This window comes from Carassius gibelio, chromosome B19 (genome assembly GCF_023724105.1).
Source record: "Carassius gibelio isolate Cgi1373 ecotype wild population from Czech Republic chromosome B19, carGib1.2-hapl.c, whole genome shotgun sequence".
Classification (NCBI taxonomy): Eukaryota; Metazoa; Chordata; class Actinopteri; order Cypriniformes; family Cyprinidae; genus Carassius; species Carassius gibelio.
This window is the reverse complement of record NC_068414.1, coordinates 1,357,924-1,383,851: the sequence shown is the minus strand read 5'-3', so window position 1 is coordinate 1,383,851 and position 25,928 is coordinate 1,357,924. Positions and strand designations below refer to the sequence as shown.

Sequence of the window (25,928 nt, the reverse complement as noted above, 5' to 3'; positions counted from 1 at the left end):
GTCACAGAAGGAGTTCTGCTTCGACGTCAGCCCGAGCCAAAGGACATGCGTTGGCCGGGAATCGAACCCGGGTCAACTGCTTGGAAGGCAGCTATGCTCACCACTATAACACCAACGCAGGCGGAAGTCAGTAGCTTTATTGACGCACTGTGTTCCTAATAAATGTTGTTCAGTTGCATTGACACAATACTTTTTGTTTAAAGCGCAATTAAAAAAAAAAAAAAAAAGAGTCCAAACAATGACCCCTGCTACGGGTAGTGTTGCAAGTGTTATGCGACTTCAGCTAATGATGGGTCCATCCGAAATTATTCCATCCAAAAGTTTTGGGTGGAGGCACAGGTCACAGAGGGAGTTCTGCTTCGACGTCAGCCCGAGCCAAAGGACATGCGTTGGCCGGGAATCGAATCCGGGTCAACTGCTTGGAAGGCAGCTATGCTCACCACTATACCACCAACGCAGTCAGCAGTCAGCAACTTGCGCCGTCACTAAGAAGGCTCGAAGTGCACGAGTCGCCGATAGGGCTAGAGGAGCAGATGAGATCTTTGTTTGGACCCGTCACTAAAGAGAGCCTTCAAGAATTTGCATCCCGTCACGTACAAGAAAGCGCTGCCTTCCCATCCGGCTAAATAAACACGAAGTGGTCAAACGCAGAGAGTGCCTATTCAGACGATGACCTGTGGCAAGCCCTTTCGCAGCATGCTGCCGGACGGTCAAACTGATTCTGCTCTTGACATTTCGATGTAGCTCTGCTGTGAGCAGAGCACCCAAAAATACAGGTCACTCGCAAAAGTTCCCCTCCACGGAAATCTTTAGTAAAAGGCGAAAGATTTATGCGACAATGAAGAGAAACTCGAGCTGTGTCTCCAAACCCTCGGGCCTGTGCGCTGCCTCTGTTAAACTACTACGCTCGCCAAGGGTCATCAAGGGTGACAATGCCTGCCCACATGTGTTTCGTCAGCACCCCCCCTCCCCCTACTCCAAAAGGGAGGAGTAAAACTCAAAAAAGTCCCCTCGGTCCACCAATAACCAAAAGCCCAATCAAGGCAATCTCTTTCTCAAGCCTCTATCTGAAAAGTTGGATAAAATCTTATATGAAAAAAAAAGTCTTTTAAAGAAATCCCTTATTCCGAGGTCACCGTAGCCACCAGATCCAGTCTGTATCCGCTTCAGTCACCCGGATCCAGTCCGTATCCAGAGAAGATGGTGGATCAACACCTAGAAAGGACCTCTATGGCCCAGAAACACAGCGGAGACCGTGACAACTAGATGAGCCGCAGATACAAATCCCCTGTAAAGACCACCTGGACAAGACCACAGGAAACAGATGATTCTTCTGCACAGTCTGACATTCCTGCAGCCTGGAGCTGATCTACCTGTTTCGTCTGACAATGGGAGAACTGTCTCCCCGACTGAGCCTGGTTTCTCACCGGGTTTTTTCTCCATCCTTTCACCGATCGAGTTTTGGTTTCTTGCCTCTGTCGCTTCTGGCAGGCGGAGCTGGGGACACTTCATGTACAGCGATATCGTTGACTTGATTGCAAATTATTGCACAGATACTATTTAAACTGAACTTAGCTGAATGATGTCATCAAAGAGTTCAATAACGAAATGCCTTTAACTGTCATTTTGCTTTTTGACGCACTGTGTTCCTAATTAATGTTGTTCAGTTGCATTGACGCAATACTTTTTGTTTAAAGCGCAATTTAAAAAAAAAAAAAAAAAAAAAAAGAGTCCAAACAATGACCCCTGCTACGGGTAGTGTTCCAAGTGTTATGCGACTTCAGCTAATGATGGGTCCATCAGAAATTTTACGGTGCTAGGGCTGGGTCTGCGTCAGAAGAAGCCATGCATTGTTTAGTTATGTCAGTGCAGTGCCGTCAGTTGGGGGAGAAACGGCAGCATGCACGGCTCCTCGTTAGTATAGTGGACAGTATCTCCGCCTGTCACGCCGAAGACCGGGGTTCGATTCCCCGACGGGGAGAGCTGGTTCTTTTCGTCTTCAGAATGATCCATCCAAAATGTTTGGTTGGAGTCGCAGGTCACAGAAGGAGTTCTGCTTCGACGTCAGCCCGAGCCAAAGGACATGCGTTGGCCGGGAATCGAACCCGGGTCAACTGCTTGGAAGGCAGCTATGCTCACCACTATAACACCAACGCAGGCGGAAGTCAGTAGCTTTATTGACGCACTGTGTTCCTAATAAATGTTGTTCAGTTGCATTGACACAATACTTTTTGTTTAAAGCGCAATTAAAAAAAAAAAAAAAAAAGAGTCCAAACAATGACCCCTGCTACGGGTAGTGTTGCAAGTGTTATGCGACTTCAGCTAATGATGGGTCCATCCGAAATTATTCCATCCAAAAGTTTTGGGTGGAGGCACAGGTCACAGAGGGAGTTCTGCTTCGACGTCAGCCCGAGCCAAAGGACATGCGTTGGCCGGGAATCGAATCCGGGTCAACTGCTTGGAAGGCAGCTATGCTCACCACTATACCACCAACGCAGTCAGCAGTCAGCAACTTGCGCCGTCACTAAGAAGGCTCGAAGTGCACGAGTCGCCGATAGGGCTAGAGGAGCAGATGAGATCTTTGTTTGGACCCGTCACTAAAGAGAGCCTTCAAGAATTTGCATCCCGTCACGTACAAGAAAGCGCTGCCTTCCCATCCGGCTAAATAAACACGAAGTGGTCAAACGCAGAGAGTGCCTATTCAGACGATGACCTGTGGCAAGCCCTTTCGCAGCATGCTGCCGGACGGTCAAACTGATTCTGCTCTTGACATTTCGATGTAGCTCTGCTGTGAGCAGAGCACCCAAAAATACAGGTCACTCGCAAAAGTTCCCCTCCACGGAAATCTTTAGTAAAAGGCGAAAGATTTATGCGACAATGAAGAGAAACTCGAGCTGTGTCTCCAAACCCTCGGGCCTGTGCGCTGCCTCTGTTAAACTACTACGCTCGCCAAGGGTCATCAAGGGTGACAATGCCTGCCCACATGTGTTTCGTCAGCACCCCCCCTCCCCCTACTCCAAAAGGGAGGAGTAAAACTCAAAAAAGTCCCCTCGGTCCACCAATAACCAAAAGCCCAATCAAGGCAATCTCTTTCTCAAGCCTCTATCTGAAAAGTTGGATAAAATCTTATATGAAAAAAAAAGTCTTTTAAAGAAATCCCTTATTCCGAGGTCACCGTAGCCACCAGATCCAGTCTGTATCCGCTTCAGTCACCCGGATCCAGTCCGTATCCAGAGAAGATGGTGGATCAACACCTAGAAAGGACCTCTATGGCCCAGAAACACAGCGGAGACCGTGACAACTAGATGAGCCGCAGATACAAATCCCCTGTAAAGACCACCTGGACAAGACCACAGGAAACAGATGATTCTTCTGCACAGTCTGACATTCCTGCAGCCTGGAGCTGATCTACCTGTTTCGTCTGACAATGGGAGAACTGTCTCCCCGACTGAGCCTGGTTTCTCACCGGGTTTTTTCTCCATCCTTTCACCGATCGAGTTTTGGTTTCTTGCCTCTGTCGCTTCTGGCAGGCGGAGCTGGGGACACTTCATGTACAGCGATATCGTTGACTTGATTGCAAATTATTGCACAGATACTATTTAAACTGAACTTAGCTGAATGATGTCATCAAAGAGTTCAATAACGAAATGCCTTTAACTGTCATTTTGCTTTTTGACGCACTGTGTTCCTAATTAATGTTGTTCAGTTGCATTGACGCAATACTTTTTGTTTAAAGCGCAATTTAAAAAAAAAAAAAAAAAAAAAAAAAAAGAGTCCAAACAATGACCCCTGCTACGGGTAGTGTTCCAAGTGTTATGCGACTTCAGCTAATGATGGGTCCATCAGAAATTTTACGGTGCTAGGGCTGGGTCTGCGTCAGAAGAAGCCATGCATTGTTTAGTTATGTCAGTGCAGTGCCGTCAGTTGGGGGAGAAACGGCAGCATGCACGGCTCCTCGTTAGTATAGTGGACAGTATCTCCGCCTGTCACGCCGAAGACCGGGGTTCGATTCCCCGACGGGGAGAGCTGGTTCTTTTCGTCTTCAGAATGATCCATCCAAAATGTTTGGTTGGAGTCGCAGGTCACAGAAGGAGTTCTGCTTCGACGTCAGCCCGAGCCAAAGGACATGCGTTGGCCGGGAATCGAACCCGGGTCAACTGCTTGGAAGGCAGCTATGCTCACCACTATAACACCAACGCAGGCGGAAGTCAGTAGCTTTATTGACGCACTGTGTTCCTAATAAATGTTGTTCAGTTGCATTGACACAATACTTTTTGTTTAAAGCGCAATTAAAAAAAAAAAAAAAAAAGAGTCCAAACAATGACCCCTGCTACGGGTAGTGTTGCAAGTGTTATGCGACTTCAGCTAATGATGGGTCCATCCGAAATTATTCCATCCAAAAGTTTTGGGTGGAGGCACAGGTCACAGAGGGAGTTCTGCTTCGACGTCAGCCCGAGCCAAAGGACATGCGTTGGCCGGGAATCGAATCCGGGTCAACTGCTTGGAAGGCAGCTATGCTCACCACTATACCACCAACGCAGTCAGCAGTCAGCAACTTGCGCCGTCACTAAGAAGGCTCGAAGTGCACGAGTCGCCGATAGGGCTAGAGGAGCAGATGAGATCTTTGTTTGGACCCGTCACTAAAGAGAGCCTTCAAGAATTTGCATCCCGTCACGTACAAGAAAGCGCTGCCTTCCCATCCGGCTAAATAAACACGAAGTGGTCAAACGCAGAGAGTGCCTATTCAGACGATGACCTGTGGCAAGCCCTTTCGCAGCATGCTGCCGGACGGTCAAACTGATTCTGCTCTTGACATTTCGATGTAGCTCTGCTGTGAGCAGAGCACCCAAAAATACAGGTCACTCGCAAAAGTTCCCCTCCACGGAAATCTTTAGTAAAAGGCGAAAGATTTATGCGACAATGAAGAGAAACTCGAGCTGTGTCTCCAAACCCTCGGGCCTGTGCGCTGCCTCTGTTAAACTACTACGCTCGCCAAGGGTCATCAAGGGTGACAATGCCTGCCCACATGTGTTTCGTCAGCACCCCCCCCCCTACTCCAAAAGGGAGGAGTAAAACTCAAAAAAGTCCCCTCGGTCCACCAATAACCAAAAGCCCAATCAAGGCAATCTCTTTCTCAAGCCTCTATCTGAAAAGTTGGATAAAATCTTATATGAAAAAAAAAGTCTTTTAAAGAAATCCCTTATTCCGAGGTCACCGTAGCCACCAGATCCAGTCTGTATCCGCTTCAGTCACCCGGATCCAGTCCGTATCCAGAGAAGATGGTGGATCAACACCTAGAAAGGACCTCTATGGCCCAGAAACACAGCGGAGACCGTGACAACTAGATGAGCCGCAGATACAAATCCCCTGTAAAGACCACCTGGACAAGACCACAGGAAACAGATGATTCTTCTGCACAGTCTGACATTCCTGCAGCCTGGAGCTGATCTACCTGTTTCGTCTGACAATGGGAGAACTGTCTCCCCGACTGAGCCTGGTTTCTCACCGGGTTTTTTCTCCATCCTTTCACCGATCGAGTTTTGGTTTCTTGCCTCTGTCGCTTCTGGCAGGCGGAGCTGGGGACACTTCATGTACAGCGATATCGTTGACTTGATTGCAAATTATTGCACAGATACTATTTAAACTGAACTTAGCTGAATGATGTCATCAAAGAGTTCAATAACGAAATGCCTTTAACTGTCATTTTGCTTTTTGACGCACTGTGTTCCTAATTAATGTTGTTCAGTTGCATTGACGCAATACTTTTTGTTTAAAGCGCAATTTAAAAAAAAAAAAAAAAAAAAAAAAAAAGAGTCCAAACAATGACCCCTGCTACGGGTAGTGTTCCAAGTGTTATGCGACTTCAGCTAATGATGGGTCCATCAGAAATTTTACGGTGCTAGGGCTGGGTCTGCGTCAGAAGAAGCCATGCATTGTTTAGTTATGTCAGTGCAGTGCCGTCAGTTGGGGGAGAAACGGCAGCATGCACGGCTCCTCGTTAGTATAGTGGACAGTATCTCCGCCTGTCACGCCGAAGACCGGGGTTCGATTCCCCGACGGGGAGAGCTGGTTCTTTTCGTCTTCAGAATGATCCATCCAAAATGTTTGGTTGGAGTCGCAGGTCACAGAAGGAGTTCTGCTTCGACGTCAGCCCGAGCCAAAGGACATGCGTTGGCCGGGAATCGAACCCGGGTCAACTGCTTGGAAGGCAGCTATGCTCACCACTATAACACCAACGCAGGCGGAAGTCAGTAGCTTTATTGACGCACTGTGTTCCTAATAAATGTTGTTCAGTTGCATTGACACAATACTTTTTGTTTAAAGCGCAATTAAAAAAAAAAAAAAAAAAGAGTCCAAACAATGACCCCTGCTACGGGTAGTGTTGCAAGTGTTATGCGACTTCAGCTAATGATGGGTCCATCCGAAATTATTCCATCCAAAAGTTTTGGGTGGAGGCACAGGTCACAGAGGGAGTTCTGCTTCGACGTCAGCCCGAGCCAAAGGACATGCGTTGGCCGGGAATCGAATCCGGGTCAACTGCTTGGAAGGCAGCTATGCTCACCACTATACCACCAACGCAGTCAGCAGTCAGCAACTTGCGCCGTCACTAAGAAGGCTCGAAGTGCACGAGTCGCCGATAGGGCTAGAGGAGCAGATGAGATCTTTGTTTGGACCCGTCACTAAAGAGAGCCTTCAAGAATTTGCATCCCGTCACGTACAAGAAAGCGCTGCCTTCCCATCCGGCTAAATAAACACGAAGTGGTCAAACGCAGAGAGTGCCTATTCAGACGATGACCTGTGGCAAGCCCTTTCGCAGCATGCTGCCGGACGGTCAAACTGATTCTGCTCTTGACATTTCGATGTAGCTCTGCTGTGAGCAGAGCACCCAAAAATACAGGTCACTCGCAAAAGTTCCCCTCCACGGAAATCTTTAGTAAAAGGCGAAAGATTTATGCGACAATGAAGAGAAACTCGAGCTGTGTCTCCAAACCCTCGGGCCTGTGCGCTGCCTCTGTTAAACTACTACGCTCGCCAAGGGTCATCAAGGGTGACAATGCCTGCCCACATGTGTTTCGTCAGCACCCCCCCCCCCCTACTCCAAAAGGGAGGAGTAAAACTCAAAAAAGTCCCCTCGGTCCACCAATAACCAAAAGCCCAATCAAGGCAATCTCTTTCTCAAGCCTCTATCTGAAAAGTTGGATAAAATCTTATATGAAAAAAAAAGTCTTTTAAAGAAATCCCTTATTCCGAGGTCACCGTAGCCACCAGATCCAGTCTGTATCCGCTTCAGTCACCCGGATCCAGTCCGTATCCAGAGAAGATGGTGGATCAACACCTAGAAAGGACCTCTATGGCCCAGAAACACAGCGGAGACCGTGACAACTAGATGAGCCGCAGATACAAATCCCCTGTAAAGACCACCTGGACAAGACCACAGGAAACAGATGATTCTTCTGCACAGTCTGACATTCCTGCAGCCTGGAGCTGATCTACCTGTTTCGTCTGACAATGGGAGAACTGTCTCCCCGACTGAGCCTGGTTTCTCACCGGGTTTTTTCTCCATCCTTTCACCGATCGAGTTTTGGTTTCTTGCCTCTGTCGCTTCTGGCAGGCGGAGCTGGGGACACTTCATGTACAGCGATATCGTTGACTTGATTGCAAATTATTGCACAGATACTATTTAAACTGAACTTAGCTGAATGATGTCATCAAAGAGTTCAATAACGAAATGCCTTTAACTGTCATTTTGCTTTTTGACGCACTGTGTTCCTAATTAATGTTGTTCAGTTGCATTGACGCAATACTTTTTGTTTAAAGCGCAATTTAAAAAAAAAAAAAAAAAGAGTCCAAACAATGACCCCTGCTACGGGTAGTGTTCCAAGTGTTATGCGACTTCAGCTAATGATGGGTCCATCAGAAATTTTACGGTGCTAGGGCTGGGTCTGCGTCAGAAGAAGCCATGCATTGTTTAGTTATGTCAGTGCAGTGCCGTCAGTTGGGGGAGAAACGGCAGCATGCACGGCTCCTCGTTAGTATAGTGGACAGTATCTCCGCCTGTCACGCCGAAGACCGGGGTTCGATTCCCCGACGGGGAGAGCTGGTTCTTTTCGTCTTCAGAATGATCCATCCAAAATGTTTGGTTGGAGTCGCAGGTCACAGAAGGAGTTCTGCTTCGACGTCAGCCCGAGCCAAAGGACATGCGTTGGCCGGGAATCGAACCCGGGTCAACTGCTTGGAAGGCAGCTATGCTCACCACTATAACACCAACGCAGGCGGAAGTCAGTAGCTTTATTGACGCACTGTGTTCCTAATAAATGTTGTTCAGTTGCATTGACACAATACTTTTTGTTTAAAGCGCAATTAAAAAAAAAAAAAAAAAGAGTCCAAACAATGACCCCTGCTACGGGTAGTGTTGCAAGTGTTATGCGACTTCAGCTAATGATGGGTCCATCCGAAATTATTCCATCCAAAAGTTTTGGGTGGAGGCACAGGTCACAGAGGGAGTTCTGCTTCGACGTCAGCCCGAGCCAAAGGACATGCGTTGGCCGGGAATCGAATCCGGGTCAACTGCTTGGAAGGCAGCTATGCTCACCACTATACCACCAACGCAGTCAGCAGTCAGCAACTTGCGCCGTCACTAAGAAGGCTCGAAGTGCACGAGTCGCCGATAGGGCTAGAGGAGCAGATGAGATCTTTGTTTGGACCCGTCACTAAAGAGAGCCTTCAAGAATTTGCATCCCGTCACGTACAAGAAAGCGCTGCCTTCCCATCCGGCTAAATAAACACGAAGTGGTCAAACGCAGAGAGTGCCTATTCAGACGATGACCTGTGGCAAGCCCTTTCGCAGCATGCTGCCGGACGGTCAAACTGATTCTGCTCTTGACATTTCGATGTAGCTCTGCTGTGAGCAGAGCACCCAAAAATACAGGTCACTCGCAAAAGTTCCCCTCCACGGAAATCTTTAGTAAAAGGCGAAAGATTTATGCGACAATGAAGAGAAACTCGAGCTGTGTCTCCAAACCCTCGGGCCTGTGCGCTGCCTCTGTTAAACTACTACGCTCGCCAAGGGTCATCAAGGGTGACAATGCCTGCCCACATGTGTTTCGTCAGCACCCCCCCTCCCCCTACTCCAAAAGGGAGGAGTAAAACTCAAAAAAGTCCCCTCGGTCCACCAATAACCAAAAGCCCAATCAAGGCAATCTCTTTCTCAAGCCTCTATCTGAAAAGTTGGATAAAATCTTATATGAAAAAAAAAGTCTTTTAAAGAAATCCCTTATTCCGAGGTCACCGTAGCCACCAGATCCAGTCTGTATCCGCTTCAGTCACCCGGATCCAGTCCGTATCCAGAGAAGATGGTGGATCAACACCTAGAAAGGACCTCTATGGCCCAGAAACACAGCGGAGACCGTGACAACTAGATGAGCCGCAGATACAAATCCCCTGTAAAGACCACCTGGACAAGACCACAGGAAACAGATGATTCTTCTGCACAGTCTGACATTCCTGCAGCCTGGAGCTGATCTACCTGTTTCGTCTGACAATGGGAGAACTGTCTCCCCGACTGAGCCTGGTTTCTCACCGGGTTTTTTCTCCATCCTTTCACCGATCGAGTTTTGGTTTCTTGCCTCTGTCGCTTCTGGCAGGCGGAGCTGGGGACACTTCATGTACAGCGATATCGTTGACTTGATTGCAAATTATTGCACAGATACTATTTAAACTGAACTTAGCTGAATGATGTCATCAAAGAGTTCAATAACGAAATGCCTTTAACTGTCATTTTGCTTTTTGACGCACTGTGTTCCTAATTAATGTTGTTCAGTTGCATTGACGCAATACTTTTTGTTTAAAGCGCAATTTAAAAAAAAAAAAAAAAAAAAAAAGAGTCCAAACAATGACCCCTGCTACGGGTAGTGTTCCAAGTGTTATGCGACTTCAGCTAATGATGGGTCCATCAGAAATTTTACGGTGCTAGGGCTGGGTCTGCGTCAGAAGAAGCCATGCATTGTTTAGTTATGTCAGTGCAGTGCCGTCAGTTGGGGGAGAAACGGCAGCATGCACGGCTCCTCGTTAGTATAGTGGACAGTATCTCCGCCTGTCACGCCGAAGACCGGGGTTCGATTCCCCGACGGGGAGAGCTGGTTCTTTTCGTCTTCAGAATGATCCATCCAAAATGTTTGGTTGGAGTCGCAGGTCACAGAAGGAGTTCTGCTTCGACGTCAGCCCGAGCCAAAGGACATGCGTTGGCCGGGAATCGAACCCGGGTCAACTGCTTGGAAGGCAGCTATGCTCACCACTATAACACCAACGCAGGCGGAAGTCAGTAGCTTTATTGACGCACTGTGTTCCTAATAAATGTTGTTCAGTTGCATTGACACAATACTTTTTGTTTAAAGCGCAATTAAAAAAAAAAAAAAAAAAGAGTCCAAACAATGACCCCTGCTACGGGTAGTGTTGCAAGTGTTATGCGACTTCAGCTAATGATGGGTCCATCCGAAATTATTCCATCCAAAAGTTTTGGGTGGAGGCACAGGTCACAGAGGGAGTTCTGCTTCGACGTCAGCCCGAGCCAAAGGACATGCGTTGGCCGGGAATCGAATCCGGGTCAACTGCTTGGAAGGCAGCTATGCTCACCACTATACCACCAACGCAGTCAGCAGTCAGCAACTTGCGCCGTCACTAAGAAGGCTCGAAGTGCACGAGTCACCGATAGGGCTAGAGGAGCAGATGAGATCTTTGTTTGGACCCGTCACTAAAGAGAGCCTTCAAGAATTTGCATCCCGTCACGTACAAGAAAGCGCTGCCTTCCCATCCGGCTAAATAAACACGAAGTGGTCAAACGCAGAGAGTGCCTATTCAGACGATGACCTGTGGCAAGCCCTTTCGCAGCATGCTGCCGGACGGTCAAACTGATTCTGCTCTTGACATTTCGATGTAGCTCTGCTGTGAGCAGAGCACCCAAAAATACAGGTCACTCGCAAAAGTTCCCCTCCACGGAAATCTTTAGTAAAAGGCGAAAGATTTATGCGACAATGAAGAGAAACTCGAGCTGTGTCTCCAAACCCTCGGGCCTGTGCGCTGCCTCTGTTAAACTACTACGCTCGCCAAGGGTCATCAAGGGTGACAATGCCTGCCCACATGTGTTTCGTCAGCACCCCCCCCCCTACTCCAAAAGGGAGGAGTAAAACTCAAAAAAGTCCCCTCGGTCCACCAATAACCAAAAGCCCAATCAAGGCAATCTCTTTCTCAAGCCTCTATCTGAAAAGTTGGATAAAATCTTATATGAAAAAAAAAGTCTTTTAAAGAAATCCCTTATTCCGAGGTCACCGTAGCCACCAGATCCAGTCTGTATCCGCTTCAGTCACCCGGATCCAGTCCGTATCCAGAGAAGATGGTGGATCAACACCTAGAAAGGACCTCTATGGCCCAGAAACACAGCGGAGACCGTGACAACTAGATGAGCCGCAGATACAAATCCCCTGTAAAGACCACCTGGACAAGACCACAGGAAACAGATGATTCTTCTGCACAGTCTGACATTCCTGCAGCCTGGAGCTGATCTACCTGTTTCGTCTGACAATGGGAGAACTGTCTCCCCGACTGAGCCTGGTTTCTCACCGGGTTTTTTCTCCATCCTTTCACCGATCGAGTTTTGGTTTCTTGCCTCTGTCGCTTCTGGCAGGCGGAGCTGGGGACACTTCATGTACAGCGATATCGTTGACTTGATTGCAAATTATTGCACAGATACTATTTAAACTGAACTTAGCTGAATGATGTCATCAAAGAGTTCAATAACGAAATGCCTTTAACTGTCATTTTGCTTTTTGACGCACTGTGTTCCTAATTAATGTTGTTCAGTTGCATTGACGCAATACTTTTTGTTTAAAGCGCAATTTAAAAAAAAAAAAAAAAAAAAAAAGAGTCCAAACAATGACCCCTGCTACGGGTAGTGTTCCAAGTGTTATGCGACTTCAGCTAATGATGGGTCCATCAGAAATTTTACGGTGCTAGGGCTGGGTCTGCGTCAGAAGAAGCCATGCATTGTTTAGTTATGTCAGTGCAGTGCCGTCAGTTGGGGGAGAAACGGCAGCATGCACGGCTCCTCGTTAGTATAGTGGACAGTATCTCCGCCTGTCACGCCGAAGACCGGGGTTCGATTCCCCGACGGGGAGAGCTGGTTCTTTTCGTCTTCAGAATGATCCATCCAAAATGTTTGGTTGGAGTCGCAGGTCACAGAAGGAGTTCTGCTTCGACGTCAGCCCGAGCCAAAGGACATGCGTTGGCCGGGAATCGAACCCGGGTCAACTGCTTGGAAGGCAGCTATGCTCACCACTATAACACCAACGCAGGCGGAAGTCAGTAGCTTTATTGACGCACTGTGTTCCTAATAAATGTTGTTCAGTTGCATTGACACAATACTTTTTGTTTAAAGCGCAATTAAAAAAAAAAAAAAAAAGAGTCCAAACAATGACCCCTGCTACGGGTAGTGTTGCAAGTGTTATGCGACTTCAGCTAATGATGGGTCCATCCGAAATTATTCCATCCAAAAGTTTTGGGTGGAGGCACAGGTCACAGAGGGAGTTCTGCTTCGACGTCAGCCCGAGCCAAAGGACATGCGTTGGCCGGGAATCGAATCCGGGTCAACTGCTTGGAAGGCAGCTATGCTCACCACTATACCACCAACGCAGTCAGCAGTCAGCAACTTGCGCCGTCACTAAGAAGGCTCGAAGTGCACGAGTCGCTGATAGGGCTAGAGGAGCAGATGAGATCTTTGTTTGGACCCGTCACTAAAGAGAGCCTTCAAGAATTTGCATCCCGTCACGTACAAGAAAGCGCTGCCTTCCCATCCGGCTAAATAAACACGAAGTGGTCAAACGCAGAGAGTGCCTATTCAGACGATGACCTGTGGCAAGCCCTTTCGCAGCATGCTGCCGGACGGTCAAACTGATTCTGCTCTTGACATTTCGATGTAGCTCTGCTGTGAGCAGAGCACCCAAAAATACTGGTCACTCGCAAAAGTTCCCCTCCACGGAAATCTTTAGTAAAAGGCGAAAGATTTATGCGACAATGAAGAGAAACTCGAGCTGTGTCTCCAAACCCTCGGGCCTGTGCGCTGCCTCTGTTAAACTACTACGCTCGCCAAGGGTCATCAAGGGTGACAATGCCTGCCCACATGTGTTTCGTCAGCACCCCCCCCCCCCTACTCCAAAAGGGAGGAGTAAAACTCAAAAAAGTCCCCTCGGTCCACCAATAACCAAAAGCCCAATCAAGGCAATCTCTTTCTCAAGCCTCTATCTGAAAAGTTGGATAAAATCTTATATGAAAAAAAAAGTCTTTTAAAGAAATCCCTTATTCCGAGGTCACCGTAGCCACCAGATCCAGTCTGTATCCGCTTCAGTCACCCGGATCCAGTCCGTATCCAGAGAAGATGGTGGATCAACACCTAGAAAGGACCTCTATGGCCCAGAAACACAGCGGAGACCGTGACAACTAGATGAGCCGCAGATACAAATCCCCTGTAAAGACCACCTGGACAAGACCACAGGAAACAGATGATTCTTCTGCACAGTCTGACATTCCTGCAGCCTGGAGCTGATCTACCTGTTTCGTCTGACAATGGGAGAACTGTCTCCCCGACTGAGCCTGGTTTCTCACCGGGTTTTTTCTCCATCCTTTCACCGATCGAGTTTTGGTTTCTTGCCTCTGTCGCTTCTGGCAGGCGGAGCTGGGGACACTTCATGTACAGCGATATCGTTGACTTGATTGCAAATTATTGCACAGATACTATTTAAACTGAACTTAGCTGAATGATGTCATCAAAGAGTTCAATAACGAAATGCCTTTAACTGTCATTTTGCTTTTTGACGCACTGTGTTCCTAATTAATGTTGTTCAGTTGCATTGACGCAATACTTTTTGTTTAAAGCGCAATTTAAAAAAAAAAAAAAAAAAAAAAAGAGTCCAAACAATGACCCCTGCTACGGGTAGTGTTCCAAGTGTTATGCGACTTCAGCTAATGATGGGTCCATCAGAAATTTTACGGTGCTAGGGCTGGGTCTGCGTCAGAAGAAGCCATGCATTGTTTAGTTATGTCAGTGCAGTGCCGTCAGTTGGGGGAGAAACGGCAGCATGCACGGCTCCTCGTTAGTATAGTGGACAGTATCTCCGCCTGTCACGCCGAAGACCGGGGTTCGATTCCCCGACGGGGAGAGCTGGTTCTTTTCGTCTTCAGAATGATCCATCCAAAATGTTTGGTTGGAGTCGCAGGTCACAGAAGGAGTTCTGCTTCGACGTCAGCCCGAGCCAAAGGACATGCGTTGGCCGGGAATCGAACCCGGGTCAACTGCTTGGAAGGCAGCTATGCTCACCACTATAACACCAACGCAGGCGGAAGTCAGTAGCTTTATTGACGCACTGTGTTCCTAATAAATGTTGTTCAGTTGCATTGACACAATACTTTTTGTTTAAAGCGCAATTAAAAAAAAAAAAAAAAAAGAGTCCAAACAATGACCCCTGCTACGGGTAGTGTTGCAAGTGTTATGCGACTTCAGCTAATGATGGGTCCATCCGAAATTATTCCATCCAAAAGTTTTGGGTGGAGGCACAGGTCACAGAGGGAGTTCTGCTTCGACGTCAGCCCGAGCCAAAGGACATGCGTTGGCCGGGAATCGAATCCGGGTCAACTGCTTGGAAGGCAGCTATGCTCACCACTATACCACCAACGCAGTCAGCAGTCAGCAACTTGCGCCGTCACTAAGAAGGCTCGAAGTGCACGAGTCGCCGATAGGGCTAGAGGAGCAGATGAGATCTTTGTTTGGACCCGTCACTAAAGAGAGCCTTCAAGAATTTGCATCCCGTCACGTACAAAAAAGCGCTGCCTTCCCATCCGGCTAAATAAACACGAAGTGGTCAAACGCAGAGAGTGCCTATTCAGACGATGACCTGTGGCAAGCCCTTTCGCAGCATGCTGCCGGACGGTCAAACTGATTCTGCTCTTGACATTTCGATGTAGCTCTGCTGTGAGCAGAGCACCCAAAAATACAGGTCACTCGCAAAAGTTCCCCTCCACGGAAATCTTTAGTAAAAGGCGAAAGATTTATGCGACAATGAAGAGAAACTCGAGCTGTGTCTCCAAACCCTCGGGCCTGTGCGCTGCCTCTGTTAAACTACTACGCTCGCCAAGGGTCATCAAGGGTGACAATGCCTGCCCACATGTGTTTCGTCAGCACCCCCCCCCCCTACTCCAAAAGGGAGGAGTAAAACTCAAAAAAGTCCCCTCGGTCCACCAATAACCAAAAGCCCAATCAAGGCAATCTCTTTCTCAAGCCTCTATCTGAAAAGTTGGATAAAATCTTATATGAAAAAAAAAGTCTTTTAACGAAATCCCTTATTCCGAGGTCACCGTAGCCACCAGATCCAGTCTGTATCCGCTTCAGTCACCCGGATCCAGTCCGTATCCAGAGAAGATGGTGGATCAACACCTAGAAAGGACCTCTATGGCCCAGAAACACAGCGGAGACCGTGACAACTAGATGAGCCGCAGATACAAATCCCCTGTAAAGACCACCTGGACAAGACCACAGGAAACAGATGATTCTTCTGCACAGTCTGACATTCCTGCAGCCTGGAGCTGATCTACCTGTTTCGTCTGACAATGGGAGAACTGTCTCCCCGACTGAGCCTGGTTTCTCACCGGGTTTTTTCTCCATCCTTTCACCGATCGAGTTTTGGTTTCTTGCCTCTGTCGCTTCTGGCAGGCGGAGCTGGGGACACTTCATGTACAGCGATATCGTTGACTTGATTGCAAATTATTGCACAGATACTATTTAAACTGAACTTAGCTGAATGATGTCATCAAAGAGTTCAATAACGAAATGCCTTTAACTGTCATTTTGCTTTTTGACGCACTGTGTTCCTAATTAATGTTGTTCAGTTGCATTGACGCAATACTTTTTGTTTAAAGCGCAATTTAAAAAAAAAAAAAAAAAAAAAAGAGTCCAAACAATGACCCCTGCTACGGGTAGTGTTCCAAGTGTTATGCGACTTCAGCTAATGATGGGTCCATCAGAAATTTTACGGTGCTAGGGCTGGGTCTGCGTCAGAAGAAGCCATGCATTGTTTAGTTATGTCAGTGCAGTGCCGTCAGTTGGGGGAGAAACGGCAGCATGCATGGCTCCTCGTTAGTATAGTGGACAGTATCTCCGCCTGTCACGCCGAAGACCGGGGTTCGATTCCCCGACGGGGAGAGCTGGTTCTTTTCGTCTTCAGAATGATCCATCCAAAATGTTTGGTTGGAGTCGCAGGTCACAGAAGGAGTTCTGCTTCGACGTCAGCCCGAGCCAAAGGACATGCGTTGGCCGGGAATCGAACCCGGGTCAACTGCTTGGAAGGCAGCTATGCTCACCACTATAACACCAACGCAGGCGGAAGTCAGTAGCTTTATTGACGCACTGTGTTCCTAATAAATGTTGTTCAGTTGCATTGACACAATACTTTTTGTTTAAAGCGCAATTAAAAAAAAAAAAAAAAGAGTCCAAACAATGACCCCTGCTACGGGTAGTGTTGCAAGTGTTATGCGACTTCAGCTAATGATGGGTCCATCCGAAATTATTCCATCCAAAAGTTTTGGGTGGAGGCACAGGTCACAGAGGGAGTTCTGCTTCGACGTCAGCCCGAGCCAAAGGACATGCGTTGGCCGGGAATCGAATCCGGGTCAACTGCTTGGAAGGCAGCTATGCTCACCACTATACCACCAACGCAGTCAGCAGTCAGCAACTTGCGCCGTCACTAAGAAGGCTCGAAGTGCACGAGTCGCCGATAGGGCTAGAGGAGCAGATGAGATCTTTGTTTGGACCCGTCACTAAAGAGAGCCTTCAAGAATTTGCATCCCGTCACGTACAAGAAAGCGCTGCCTTCCCATCCGGCTAAATAAACACGAAGTGGTCAAACGCAGAGAGTGCCTATTCAGACGATGACCTGTGGCAAGCCCTTTCGCAGCATGCTGCCGGACGGTCAAACTGATTCTGCTCTTGACATTTCGATGTAGCTCTGCTGTGAGCAGAGCACCCAAAAATACTGGTCACTCGCAAAAGTTCCCCTCCACGGAAATCTTTAGTAAAAGGCGAAAGATTTATGCGACAATGAAGAGAAACTCGAGCTGTGTCTCCAAACCCTCGGGCCTGTGCGCTGCCTCTGTTAAACTACTACGCTCGCCAAGGGTCATCAAGGGTGACAATGCCTGCCCACATGTGTTTCGTCAGCACCCCCCCCCCCTACTCCAAAAGGGAGGAGTAAAACTCAAAAAAGTCCCCTCGGTCCACCAATAACCAAAAGCCCAATCAAGGCAATCTCTTTCTCAAGCCTCTATCTGAAAAGTTGGATAAAATCTTATTTGAAAAAAAAAGTCTTTTAAAGAAATCCCTTATTCCGAGGTCACCGTAGCCACCAGATCCAGTCTGTATCCGCTTCAGTCACCCGGATCCAGTCCGTATCCAGAGAAGATGGTGGATCAACACCTAGAAAGGACCTCTATGGCCCAGAAACACAGCGGAGACCGTGACAACTAGATGAGCCGCAGATACAAATCCCCTGTAAAGACCACCTGGACAAGACCACAGGAAACAGATGATTCTTCTGCACAGTCTGACATTCCTGCAGCCTGGAGCTGATCTACCTGTTTCGTCTGACAATGGGAGAACTGTCTCCCCGACTGAGCCTGGTTTCTCACCGGGTTTTTTCTCCATCCTTTCACCGATCGAGTTTTGGTTTCTTGCCTCTGTCGCTTCTGGCAGGCGGAGCTGGGGACACTTCATGTACAGCGATATCGTTGACTTGATTGCAAATTATTGCACAGATACTATTTAAACTGAACTTAGCTGAATGATGTCATCAAAGAGTTCAATAACGAAATGCCTTTAACTGTCATTTTGCTTTTTGACGCACTGTGTTCCTAATTAATGTTGTTCAGTTGCATTGACGCAATACTTTTTGTTTAAAGCGCAATTTAAAAAAAAAAAAAAAAAAAAAAAGAGTCCAAACAATGACCCCTGCTACGGGTAGTGTTCCAAGTGTTATGCGACTTCAGCTAATGATGGGTCCATCAGAAATTTTACGGTGCTAGGGCTGGGTCTGCGTCAGAAGAAGCCATGCATTGTTTAGTTATGTCAGTGCAGTGCCGTCAGTTGGGGGAGAAACGGCAGCATGCACGGCTCCTCGTTAGTATAGTGGACAGTATCTCCGCCTGTCACGCCGAAGACCGGGGTTCGATTCCCCGACGGGGAGAGCTGGTTCTTTTCGTCTTCAGAATGATCCATCCAAAATGTTTGGTTGGAGTCGCAGGTCACAGAAGGAGTTCTGCTTCGACGTCAGCCCGAGCCAAAGGACATGCGTTGGCCGGGAATCGAACCCGGGTCAACTGCTTGGAAGGCAGCTATGCTCACCACTATAACACCAACGCAGGCGGAAGTCAGTAGCTTTATTGACGCACTGTGTTCCTAATAAATGTTGTTCAGTTGCATTGACACAATACTTTTTGTTTAAAGCGCAATTAAAAAAAAAAAAAAAAAAGAGTCCAAACAATGACCCCTGCTACGGGTAGTGTTGCAAGTGTTATGCGACTTCAGCTAATGATGGGTCCATCCGAAATTATTCCATCCAAAAGTTTTGGGTGGAGGCACAGGTCACAGAGGGAGTTCTGCTTCGACGTCAGCCCGAGCCAAAGGACATGCGTTGGCCGGGAATCGAATCCGGGTCAACTGCTTGGAAGGCAGCTATGCTCACCACTATACCACCAACGCAGTCAGCAGTCAGCAACTTGCGCCGTCACTAAGAAGGCTCGAAGTGCACGAGTCGCCGATAGGGCTAGAGGAGCAGATGAGATCTTTGTTTGGACCCGTCACTAAAGAGAGCCTTCAAGAATTTGCATCCCGTCACGTACAAAAAAGCGCTGCCTTCCCATCCGGCTAAATAAACACGAAGTGGTCAAACGCAGAGAGTGCCTATTCAGACGATGACCTGTGGCAAGCCCTTTCGCAGCATGCTGCCGGACGGTCAAACTGATTCTGCTCTTGACATTTCGATGTAGCTCTGCTGTGAGCAGAGCACCCAAAAATACAGGTCACTCGCAAAAGTTCCCCTCCACGGAAATCTTTAGTAAAAGGCGAAAGATTTATGCGACAATGAAGAGAAACTCGAGCTGTGTCTCCAAACCCTCGGGCCTGTGCGCTGCCTCTGTTAAACTACTACGCTCGCCAAGGGTCATCAAGGGTGACAATGCCTGCCCACATGTGTTTCGTCAGCACCCCCCCCCCCCTACTCCAAAAGGGAGGAGTAAAACTCAAAAAAGTCCCCTCGGTCCACCAATAACCAAAAGCCCAATCAAGGCAATCTCTTTCTCAAGCCTCTATCTGAAAAGTTGGATAAAATCTTATATGAAAAAAAAAGTCTTTTAACGAAATCCCTTATTCCGAGGTCACCGTAGCCACCAGATCCAGTCTGTATCCGCTTCAGTCACCCGGATCCAGTCCGTATCCAGAGAAGATGGTGGATCAACACCTAGAAAGGACCTCTATGGCCCAGAAACACAGCGGAGACCGTGACAACTAGATGAGCCGCAGATACAAATCCCCTGTAAAGACCACCTGGACAAGACCACAGGAAACAGATGATTCTTCTGCACAGTCTGACATTCCTGCAGCCTGGAGCTGATCTACCTGTTTCGTCTGACAATGGGAGAACTGTCTCCCCGACTGAGCCTGGTTTCTCACCGGGTTTTTTCTCCATCCTTTCACCGATCGAGTTTTGGTTTCTTGCCTCTGTCGCTTCTGGCAGGCGGAGCTGGGGACACTTCATGTACAGCGATATCGTTGACTTGATTGCAAATTATTGCACAGATACTATTTAAACTGAACTTAGCTGAATGATGTCATCAAAGAGTTCAATAACGAAATGCCTTTAACTGTCATTTTGCTTTTTGACGCACTGTGTTCCTAATTAATGTTGTTCAGTTGCATTGACGCAATACTTTTTGTTTAAAGCGCAATTTAAAAAAAAAAAAAAAAAAAAAAAGAGTCCAAACAATGACCCCTGCTACGGGTAGTGTTCCAAGTGTTATGCGACTTCAGCTAATGATGGGTCCATCAGAAATTTTACGGTGCTAGGGCTGGGTCTGCGTCAGAAGAAGCCATGCATTGTTTAGTTATGTCAGTGCAGTGCCGTCAGTTGGGGGAGAAACGGCAGCATGCATGGCTCCTCGTTAGTATAGTGGACAGTATCTCCGCCTGTCACGCCGAAGACCGGGGTTCGATTCCCCGACGGGGAGAGCTGGTTCTTTTCGTCTTCAGAATGATCCATCCAAAATGTTTGGTTGGAGTCGCAGGTCACAGAAGGAGTTCTGCTTCGACGTCAGCCCGAGCCAAAGGACATGCGTTGGCCGGGAATCGAACCCGGGTCAACTGCTTGGAAGGCAGCTATGCTCACCACTATAACACCAACGCAGGCGGAAGTCAGTAGCTTTATTGACGCACTGTGTTCCTAATAAATGTTGTTCAGTTGCATTGACACAATACTTTTTGTTTAAAGCGCAATTAAAAAAAAAAAAAAAAGAGTCCAAACAATGACCCCTGCTACGGGTAGTGTTGCAAGTGTTATGCGACTTCAGCTAATGATGGGTCCATCCGAAATTATTCCATCCAAAAGTTTTGGGTGGAGGCACAGGTCACAGAGGGAGTTCTGCTTCGACGTCAGCCCGAGCCAAAGGACATGCGTTGGCCGGGAATCGAATCCGGGTCAACTGCTTGGAAGGCAGCTATGCTCACCACTATACCACCAACGCAGTCAGCAGTCAGCAACTTGCGCCGTCACTAAGAAGGCTCGAAGTGCACGAGTCGCCGATAGGGCTAGAGGAGCAGATGAGATCTTTGTTTGGACCCGTCACTAAAGAGAGCCTTCAAGAATTTGCATCCCGTCACGTACAAGAAAGCGCTGCCTTCCCATCCGGCTAAATAAACACGAAGTGGTCAAACGCAGAGAGTGCCTATTCAGACGATGACCTGTGGCAAGCCCTTTCGCAGCATGCTGCCGGACGGTCAAACTGATTCTGCTCTTGACATTTCGATGTAGCTCTGCTGTGAGCAGAGCACCCAAAAATACAGGTCACTCGCAAAAGTTCCCCTCCACGGAAATCTTTAGTAAAAGGCGAAAGATTTATGCGACAATGAAGAGAAACTCGAGCTGTGTCTCCAAACCCTCGGGCCTGTGCGCTGCCTCTGTTAAACTACTACGCTCGCCAAGGGTCATCAAGGGTGACAATGCCTGCCCACATGTGTTTCGTCAGCACCCCCCCCCCCCTACTCCAAAAGGGAGGAGTAAAACTCAAAAAAGTCCCCTCGGTCCACCAATAACCAAAAGCCCAATCAAGGCAATCTCTTTCTCAAGCCTCTATCTGAAAAGTTGGATAAAATCTTATTTGAAAAAAAAAGTCTTTTAAAGAAATCCCTTATTCCGAGGTCACCGTAGCCACCAGATCCAGTCTGTATCCGCTTCAGTCACCCGGATCCAGTCCGTATCCAGAGAAGATGGTGGATCAACACCTAGAAAGGACCTCTATGGCCCAGAAACACAGCGGAGACCGTGACAACTAGATGAGCCGCAGATACAAATCCCCTGTAAAGACCACCTGGACAAGACCACAGGAAACAGATGATTCTTCTGCACAGTCTGACATTCCTGCAGCCTGGAGCTGATCTACCTGTTTCGTCTGACAATGGGAGAACTGTCTCCCCGACTGAGCCTGGTTTCTCACCGGGTTTTTTCTCCATCCTTTCACCGATCGAGTTTTGGTTTCTTGCCTCTGTCGCTTCTGGCAGGCGGAGCTGGGGACACTTCATGTACAGCGATATCGTTGACTTGATTGCAAATTATTGCACAGATACTATTTAAACTGAACTTAGCTGAATGATGTCATCAAAGAGTTCAATAACGAAATGCCTTTAACTGTCATTTTGCTTTTTGACGCACTGTGTTCCTAATTAATGTTGTTCAGTTGCATTGACGCAATACTTTTTGTTTAAAGCGCAATTTAAAAAAAAAAAAAAAAAAAAAAAGAGTCCAAACAATGACCCCTGCTACGGGTAGTGTTCCAAGTGTTATGCGACTTCAGCTAATGATGGGTCCATCAGAAATTTTACGGTGCTAGGGCTGGGTCTGCGTCAGAAGAAGCCATGCATTGTTTAGTTATGTCAGTGCAGTGCCGTCAGTTGGGGGAGAAACGGCAGCATGCACGGCTCCTCGTTAGTATAGTGGATAGTATCTCCGCCTGTCACGCCGAAGACCGGGGTTCGATTCCCCGACGGGGAGAGCTGGTTCTTTTCGTCTTCAGAATGATCCATCCAAAATGTTTGGTTGGAGTCGCAGGTCACAGAAGGAGTTCTGCTTCGACGTCAGCCCGAGCCAAAGGACATGCGTTGGCCGGGAATCGAACCCGGGTCAACTGCTTGGAAGGCAGCTATGCTCACCACTATAACACCAACGCAGGCGGAAGTCAGTAGCTTTATTGACGCACTGTGTTCCTAATAAATGTTGTTCAGTTGCATTGACACAATACTTTTTGTTTAAAGCGCAATTAAAAAAAAAAAAAAAAAGAGTCCAAACAATGACCCCTGCTACGGGTAGTGTTGCAAGTGTTATGCGACTTCAGCTAATGATGGGTCCATCCGAAATTATTCCATCCAAAAGTTTTGGGTGGAGGCACAGGTCACAGAGGGAGTTCTGCTTCGACGTCAGCCCGAGCCAAAGGACATGCGTTGGCCGGGAATCGAATCCGGGTCAACTGGGTCAATTTTTGGGTGCTCTGCTCACAGCAGAGCTACATCGAAATGTCAAGAGCAGAATCAGTTTGACCGTCCGGCAGCATGCTGCGAAAGGGCTTGCCACAGGTCATCGTCTGAATAGGCACTCTCTGCGTTTGACCACTTCGTGTTTATTTAGCCGGATGGGAAGGCAGCGCTTTCTTGTACGTGACGGGATGCAAATTCTTGAAGGCTCTCTTTAGTGACGGGTCCAAACAAAGATCTCATCTGCTCCTCTAGCCCTATCGGCGACTCGTGCACTTCGAGCCTTCTTAGTGACGGCGCAAGTTGCTGACTGCTGACTGCGTTGGTGGTGTAGTGGTGAGCATAGCTGCCTTCCAAGCAGTTGACCCGGATTCGATTCCCGGCCAACGCATGTCCTTTGGCTCGGGCTGACGTCGAAGCAGAACTCCCTCTGTGACCTGTGCCTCCACCCAAAACTTTTGGATGTAATAATTTCGGATGGACCCATCATTAGCTGAAGTCGCATAACACTTGCAACACTACCCGTAGCAGGGGTCATTGTTTGGACTCTTTTTTTTTTTTTAATTGCGCTTTAAACAAAAAGTATTGTGTCAATGCAACTGAACAACATTTATTAGGAACACAGTGCGTCAAAAAGCAAAATGACAGTTAAAGGCATTTCGTTATTGAACTCTTTGATGACATCATTCAGCTAAGTTCAGTTTAAATAGTATCTGTGCAATAATTTGCAATCAAGTCAACGATATCGCTGTACATGAAGTGTCCCCAGCTCCGCCTGCCAGAAGCGACAGAGGCAAGAAACCAAAACTCGATCGGTGAAAGGATGGAGAAAAAACCCGGTGAGAAACCAGGCTCAGTCGGGGAGACAGTTCTCCCATTGTCAGACGAAACAGGTAGATCAGCTCCAGGCTGCAGGAATGTCAGACTGTGCAGAAGAATCATCTGTTTCCTGTGGTCTTGTCCAGGTGGTCTTTACAGGGGATTTGTATCTGCGGCTCATCTAGTTGTCACGGTCTCCGCTGTGTTTCTGGGCCATAGAGGTCCTTTCTAGGTGTTGATCCACCATCTTCTCTGGATACGGACTGGATCCGGGTGACTGAAGCGGATACAGACTGGATCTGGTGGCTACGGTGACCTCGGAATAAGGGATTTCTTTAAAAGACTTTTTTTTTCATATAAGATTTTATCCAACTTTTCAGATAGAGGCATGAGAAAGAGATTGCCTTGATTGGGCTTTTGGTTATTATAGGCACTCTCTGCGTTTGACCACTTCGTGTTTATTTAGCCGGATGGGAAGGCAGCGCTTTCTTGTACGTGACGGGATGCAAATTCTTGAAGGCTCTCTTTAGTGACGGGTCCAAACAAAGATCTCATCTGCTCCTCTAGCCCTATCGGCGACTCGTGCACTTCGAGCCTTCTTAGTGACGGCGCAAGTTGCTGACTGCTGACTGCGTTGGTGGTATAGTGGTGAGCATAGCTGCCTTCCAAGCAGTTGACCCGGATTCGATTCCCGGCCAACGCATGTCCTTTGGCTCGGGCTGACGTCGAAGCAGAACTCCCTCTGTGACCTGTGCCTCCACCCAAAACTTTTGGATGGAATAATTTCGGATGGACCCATCATTAGCTGAAGTCGCATAACACTTGCAACACTACCCGTAGCAGGGGTCATTGTTTGGACTCTTTTTTTTTTTTTTTTTTTTTTTTTTATTGCGCTTTAAACAAAAAGTATTGTGTCAATGCAACTGAACAACATTTATTAGGAACAGAGTGCGTCAATAAAGCTACTGACTTCCGCCTGTGTTGGTGGTATAGTGGTGAGCATAGCTGCCTTCCAAGCAGTTGATCCGGGTTCGATTCCCGGCCAACGCATGTCCTTTGGCTCGGGCTGACGTCGAAGCAGAACTCCTTCTGTGACCTGCGACTCCAACCAAACATTTTGGATGGATCATTCGGAAGACGAAAAGAACCAGCTCTCCCCGTCGGGGAATCGAACCCCGGTCTTCCGCGTGACAGGCGGAGATACTGTCCACTATACTAACGAGGAGCCGTGCATGCTGCCCTTTCTCCCCCAACTGACGGCACTGCAATGACATAACTAAACAATGCATGGCTTCTTCTGACGCAGACCCAGCCCTAGCACCGTAAAATTTCTGATGGACCCATCATTAGCTGAAGTCGCATAACACTTGGAACACTACCCGTAGCAGGGGTCATTGTTTGGACTCTTTTTTTTTTTTTTTTTTTTTTTTTTTAAATTGCGCTTTAAACAAAAAGTATTGCGTCAATGCAACTGAACAACATTAATTAGGAACACAGTGCGTCAAAAAGCAAAATGACAGTTAAAGGCATTTCGTTATTGAACTCTTTGATGACATCATTCAGCTAAGTTCAGTTTAAATAGTATCTGTGCAATAATTTGCAATCAAGTCAACGATATCGCTGTACATGAAGTGTCCCCAGCTCCGCCTGCCAGAAGCGACAGAGGGAAGAAACCAAAACTCGATCGGTGAAAGGATGGAGAAAAAACCCGGTGAGAAACCAGGCTCAGTCGGGGAGACAGTTCTCCCCTTGTCAGACGAAACCAGTAGATCAGCTCCAGGCTGCAGGAATGTCAGACTGTGCAGAAGAATCATCTGTTTCCTGTGGTCTTGTCCAGGTGGTCTTTACAGGGGATTTGTATCTGCGGCTCATCTAGTTGTCACGGTCTCCGCTGTGTTTCTGGGCCATAGAGGTCCTTTCTAGGTGTTGATCCACCATCTTCTCTGGATACGGACTGGATCCGGGTGACTGAAGCGGATACAGACTGGATCTGGTGGCTACGGTGACCTCGGAATAAGGGATTTCTTTAAAAGACTTTTTTTTTCATATAAGATTTTATCCAACTTTTCAGATAGAGGCATGAGAAAGAGATTGCCTTGATTGGGCTTTTGGTTATTGGTGGACAGAGGGGACTTTTTTGAGTTTTACTCCTCCCTTTTGGAGTAGGGGGGGGGGTGCTGACGAAACACATGTGGGCAGGCATTGTCACCCTTGATGACCCTTGGCGAGCGTAGTAGTTTAACAGAGGCAGGGCACAGGCCCGAGGGTTTGGAGACACAGC

At 47.7% G+C, this 25,928-nt stretch overlaps 11 non-coding genes across 11 annotated transcripts; all 11 read right to left on the bottom strand.

The window, feature by feature from the left end:
• Positions 1-742: 742 nt before the first annotated feature.
• Positions 743-857, bottom strand: LOC127980457 (U5 spliceosomal RNA). The gene has a single exon (XR_008159481.1). It is a non-coding gene; the product is annotated as a U5 spliceosomal RNA (small nuclear RNA).
• A 1,924-nt stretch (positions 858-2,781) lies between these two features.
• Positions 2,782-2,896, bottom strand: LOC127980454 (U5 spliceosomal RNA). The gene has a single exon (XR_008159479.1). It is a non-coding gene; the product is annotated as a U5 spliceosomal RNA (small nuclear RNA).
• A 1,928-nt stretch (positions 2,897-4,824) lies between these two features.
• Positions 4,825-4,939, bottom strand: LOC127980453 (U5 spliceosomal RNA). Its single transcript, XR_008159478.1, has one exon. It is a non-coding gene; the product is annotated as a U5 spliceosomal RNA (small nuclear RNA).
• Positions 4,940-6,864: 1,925 nt separating this feature from the next.
• Positions 6,865-6,979, bottom strand: LOC127980452 (U5 spliceosomal RNA). Its single transcript, XR_008159477.1, has one exon. It is a non-coding gene; the product is annotated as a U5 spliceosomal RNA (small nuclear RNA).
• Positions 6,980-8,895: 1,916 nt separating this feature from the next.
• On the bottom strand, positions 8,896-9,010 carry LOC127980451 (U5 spliceosomal RNA). Its single transcript, XR_008159476.1, has one exon. It is a non-coding gene; the product is annotated as a U5 spliceosomal RNA (small nuclear RNA).
• Positions 9,011-10,934: 1,924 nt separating this feature from the next.
• LOC127980450 (U5 spliceosomal RNA) lies at positions 10,935-11,049 on the bottom strand. The gene has a single exon (XR_008159475.1). It is a non-coding gene; the product is annotated as a U5 spliceosomal RNA (small nuclear RNA).
• Positions 11,050-12,969: 1,920 nt separating this feature from the next.
• On the bottom strand, positions 12,970-13,084 carry LOC127980160 (U5 spliceosomal RNA). Its single transcript, XR_008159198.1, has one exon. It is a non-coding gene; the product is annotated as a U5 spliceosomal RNA (small nuclear RNA).
• Positions 13,085-15,007: 1,923 nt separating this feature from the next.
• On the bottom strand, positions 15,008-15,122 carry LOC127980449 (U5 spliceosomal RNA). The gene has a single exon (XR_008159474.1). It is a non-coding gene; the product is annotated as a U5 spliceosomal RNA (small nuclear RNA).
• A 1,919-nt stretch (positions 15,123-17,041) lies between these two features.
• LOC127980159 (U5 spliceosomal RNA) lies at positions 17,042-17,156 on the bottom strand. Its single transcript, XR_008159197.1, has one exon. It is a non-coding gene; the product is annotated as a U5 spliceosomal RNA (small nuclear RNA).
• A 1,922-nt stretch (positions 17,157-19,078) lies between these two features.
• On the bottom strand, positions 19,079-19,193 carry LOC127980448 (U5 spliceosomal RNA). Its single transcript, XR_008159473.1, has one exon. It is a non-coding gene; the product is annotated as a U5 spliceosomal RNA (small nuclear RNA).
• Positions 19,194-21,114: 1,921 nt separating this feature from the next.
• Positions 21,115-21,229, bottom strand: LOC127980447 (U5 spliceosomal RNA). Its single transcript, XR_008159472.1, has one exon. It is a non-coding gene; the product is annotated as a U5 spliceosomal RNA (small nuclear RNA).
• Positions 21,230-25,928: the final 4,699 nt, after the last annotated feature.